Source organism: Mus musculus, chromosome 12 (genome assembly GCF_000001635.26).
Source record: "Mus musculus strain C57BL/6J chromosome 12, GRCm38.p6 C57BL/6J".
In the NCBI taxonomy this organism is placed as follows: Eukaryota; Metazoa; Chordata; class Mammalia; order Rodentia; family Muridae; genus Mus; species Mus musculus.
In genome coordinates this window covers 64,407,783-64,412,955 of record NC_000078.6, presented here as the reverse complement: position 1 = coordinate 64,412,955, position 5,173 = coordinate 64,407,783, and positions in this window count along the sequence as shown.

Genomic DNA, 5,173 nt, shown 5'->3' with positions numbered 1-5,173 from the left:
TTAAAGACATTTATACATGCAGACAATGTGTCTTGATCAAATCCAGTAATTTTTACCCTCTGACTATGTATGTATGTATGTATGTATCCATCTATCTGTCTACCTAATCTATTATTTACCTTATCATATATCTACATGTTATAATCTGTCTACTCATCTATTTGTCTCTATCATTAATTTATATCTGTCACTCATCTATCAGTCTATCATCTCTTCATATCCATCTGTCATCTATCTATCTATCTATCTATCTATCTATCTATCTATCTATCTATCTATCTATCATCTATCTATCTATCTATCCATCTATCTATCATCTATCTATCTTCATCGTCATCTTTTATCTGTATCATCTGCTATCTATCTACCTGATCTATCATTAGCTTATATTATCTATTTCTATGCTTTTTTAAACTTCTTACCAGTTTCTCAGGAGGTCAGATGTTGAAGTTGACTGTAGTCTTGATTATATTAATAGCTTCCCTGTCATTATGAGCTCCAAAATTAGATCAGCATTTCTCTAGTGTAGTTTCAAACTTACCAATTGATGCATCTCTCAAAATGTAGTTTCTTGATTAAGTCTTTGGTGGTAGTTTGGTGATAGCTTATGTAATAAACTAATTTTAAGAAATTTCTGTGATGAGTTTTATTCAATTTATCTTTGAGAAATATTACTGGAAGGACAAAGAAATGTAGAGGTGATGCATTTTTCTCAGTTTTGTATTGTTTTATTGCGATATTGAGCTTCAGTGTTAAGACAACATGAAAAGAAGTTGGATGGTACAGAAGTACTTGCAAGCTGTATACTACCAACTAAGGCAAATGTGTGGTTATTTCCTATGTTCTCCTCACCTCTGTAGAAATAATCAGAGGCTGAATTCTTGCTTTCTTTCAGCTGTACGCCTCATGCACATGCTAAAAAGAAATTTAAACTTGCCTCTACTTCATTCACCTAAACTGCGTGAGTCTCATACATTAACTCACCACTTCGCACCCCAACATGAGCTTTGCTTTCATCATCTTCTCCATTAGGCAATGGAAGATTAAAATGTCTTCTAAAATTTTGATATATTTAGATTAAATTATGTTATCTTAAAATAGTGAAGAAAGCAAGATTTGATTACTGCTCCTTCACTGAAACTGTTGATTTGTAAATATTGCAAAGGTGATTGCTATGTAATTCATACTGGAAGTGAGTTTGATTGCCTATTGATTTCTTAGTAAAATACACCATTAAATTTTATGTGTGAGGGGGTGAGGGTAGGTATTTACATTTCCCTGAAACTAAATAGGTTTTATTTTTTTTTACCTCAAACTTTTATGATGGCTGGTATTAATCACAATTTATCAGTTCAGGTGGTGAAAGAATGGACACCTACTTTCTGCATCAATTTATTAATAAATAAAATTGGCATTTCCTATGAGTCCTGCCATATTTTATCACAATATATAGAATAAAAAGATTTTTATTTTGATCATCTTTAAGTGACAACAAAAAGAAAGATTATTGAGGAATCAGTTTTACATAAAACAATTTGATTTGCTTTATAATAACTTTAGACAAAAGTGAAACCATTTTGATTGCTTGTACAGGTTTTGCAATACGACACTTGTGAATGTAGCATTTTAGCTTCCTAGTGTAATGTTGTGACATCTTTACTTTTGAAGAAAAATTTCATACCCTGCTAGGCTCCCTTGATAGCGTTTTTCAGTGAAGAAAGAACATAAAAATATTAGCTCAGCCCTAGGTTTACAAGCTGTGCAGCTTTAAGTATATTTTTAGAGATTTTAAAATATGGAAGGCAAATTATAGGGAAATCTTATGAGTTGTGGTTGAGTGCAAAAGTTTGTTAATTTGAGGAAAATGTATTGGCTCAATCCTGTAAGCTAATTATCCAGCTCTTATTAAGACTGTGTGTATTTCCACTGCAGACTTCTTTTTACTACCTGGCTCTGAATAGTTCCATACTCATAGGAAGAAGCAAAATTAAAATAATTACATGAGCACTTCAAGTAAGAAAGTGATTCTCCTTAAATATTGAGTTTAATGAGGCTAAAAAGATTGTGTTAGGTGACCTTTGCATTAGTCTTCTCTAACCTACTTACAATGATCAAGCAAAGTTCGTGCCTATACAGGTAATTTTGCTTTAAAATAAAAGGGGAGACATCTTTATAGGCACTTGTAGACAAAGAAGGGAGGGTCATCTTTTACTTAGGAGTCTAGCTACTTGTTTTGGTCAAATTTTTATGTCAGAAACTAGGGCAGTTTCCAAGAGGGCTCCTAAATGGAAGCAATAGAGCCTACAGAACCTTGGAGATTTCCCAAGAATTAGGGTAACTGCTCCTTTTGAGTGGGGTCAATTTATGTAATTCTTTCATCTACTTTATTTTATTGAAATTGGGGAGCCCTTACTATTGAAACTACCCAAAGATTGTGCATAAGATGCTAGAATTCTACTGGCCTAAATGGTGAAAAACATAAAAATTGTAAATTTGTGTCAGGGTCTAGAAATTGCCACACAGACCACTCAGATTAAATGCCACACACCAAGCCTGACTGATCAGGGCTACACGTTTGACTTGGGAGCTGACTGTGATGTTGAGTCAAGATCCTATAGGGCACAGATCTACAAACATCTGTGCCAAGTTATTTCACCAATCAGGATTTAGAGCTATGGGGATTCCCTTAGAATCATGACTTTGTTGTATATTTATACTGCTTGCATTGATTGGGGTATTCAACTGCGGTAGGGAACTTAACATTGTCTAACATCCATGCCTGAACTTTCCAACCTGGATGTCAGTTACCCATGCACATATCTCCTTATGCCAAGTAGGATGCCAGTTCCCAGGGAGGTCTTGAGAACTTATACTTTACTCAACCACTACTCAAAATAGAATCCTTACTCTAAATAGATGCAGGTGTCTCTTTTACGTTGGGGTTCATCTCAGAGGCATCTCATAAAAGCAAATATCATAAGGGCTTAGACACAGGGTCATGAAGTGTGACTGGGTACTTGGTTTAGATTCAAGCTTACTGTGGGTAACTATATAAAGCAGTTCTACTGACTTCTATAGTGATTGGTTTCCAAGGGTACAGAACATAATGAGCTTGGGCATTAGGAAGTTTCCTAGGAAAAGCAGAAACAATATATAAGGATGCTTCCTTCTAATATTAGTAATTGCACAAAATGGCAGGCTATATCCAGGCAACAGTGAACTAGGCATTAGTATTTTAATTAATGTTTTACCTAGGTCTCAACAATTTAGAGGTTTTGGAAGGAGGTGGATTAGAAATTTTTTTTCCTTGTAAAATGAGAGTAAACTTGAGAGGTTATAAGTTAAGGACAGGTTAATAGTGGTGGAGGAGATTGTAAGCAAAAGCATCCTGGGAATGTGAGTTTTCTCCTGGGTGGGCTTAGGTACTGTAAGTGTGGTGAGCCCACCCTAATGCTATCTAGCTCTGAGGACCAAAATGGGCCATAAGCAAAACCCAGCTGAACCTATCTGGTAGATCAGAAGCATGTTGTTCCAGACTGCATGTTCAACGGGTATCAAGGAAATGATGGGGTCTGATAGTGTCTCCACAAAGGTGAAGGGATAAATTAGCCTCATAAGGCAGAGTTAGAGGTCAGTAGAGGTAAAAACATAATTGGGTTTTGATTAGATCCTATGTTCTTCTTGGTAAGAGACTGTGTATACAATTCCTAGGACTTGATTAAATAATTAGAGGTTAATTACTATTGGTTCAATTGGTCTAGTTTTAGTACAGGAAACAATATTTAGTTTAAATTGAAAATCAAGTTTCGGCTTTTCAGTCAGTAAAAAGACTTATCTTCATTAAGTAAGTTAAAAATCCAGTGTAGCTTTCTTTTACGAAGATAAAATTTCAAATCACTAGGATATTGTCAAACAGCATATTCTTGTTTGTTTATGCATAATCAAGTTCCACTTTTATTTTTTTCAGTAGAGTTTTGCCTCTCATGAAAAGGTTTTGTGTTCATGTCTATTTTATCTCCCAAAGCCTTGCAGTGATGGCATCTGGGGAAGTTAGAGGCTCTAGACACTACTGTGTCTCCTCCAAGTACTTGATAGAATATTCGAAATTAGAATCCTTCATTTTATGTGGCTTTCTGGTCTATTTGGTATAAACTTTGTTTTGATTTTGTTTTCTGTCAATTTTATTTTCACCATAAAAGAAAATAATACAACGTATTTATAATTTAAAAAATTCTTCTTAGAGACAGAATATTGGCTGAGGAGGTTGTAATTGCTCCACTCTGGCCTATTTTCAAAATTTAATTTTTGTTGTGATTTTTTTAAATATAAAACTGTTGTGGCTGCTAACACCATTCCTGATCATCTTGGACATCTCCGATTTTGTCAAAGCTTTATTTCAAATACATCCCATAAAGTTCAACTATTTTGCATAGTAGACAGAGTTGTTGCCACCCTGAGATTCTCTACTTGAGATTCTCAATTAATTCAATTCAGCATTTGCCATTTGTATTTGTTCATAATGACAGGCTCTTCTTGATTGGCAACTTGACTGCACTGAGAAGTAGCTAGCAGTCTAGTAAAATACACCTGTGAGGCTATTTCCACAGTGGAGAAAGGAAAGGGCTTCCCACAGGTACAAGAAGCTAACACAAGGCTGCTGCCTCACAGCTGGCCCCTCTTCTAATAGGCCAGGAAGTCATGCCATGCTCTAGTCCCAAGGTTGCCTGAGCAACAACTGATGACAGCATGTAATGGGAGAGTTCCTCTAAAAGCCTGGCCTAATTGCCTCAAGGTGGGGATGATGTGTGGTTGTGGTTAAACAGAAGCAAGCTTCCATGTTTGCTCATACCTGCCCAGCTGTCCTTTATCCCCTTTCTCCTGAAGTGACACTTTGGTGAACATCTGAACATGCTACACCATATACAGCCCACTTCTATGGAGTTCACCTTAAATCCCCTAACTGTTTTAGTCTTATATGTTCTCTGCAGTAAACCCCATGAGTTGAACAAAAGCCAATATATAGTTTCTTATCAATTCCATAATTTCCATTCGGTTCAATGGACTGTTTATTAGATTTTATCAACATTGGAGCTCCTGTCTTTCCTCTGGACTCAGCTGTGTTTTGGTTCATTTTAATTGCATTGAATTAGAGGTTTCAAGATCATAAGTCTGA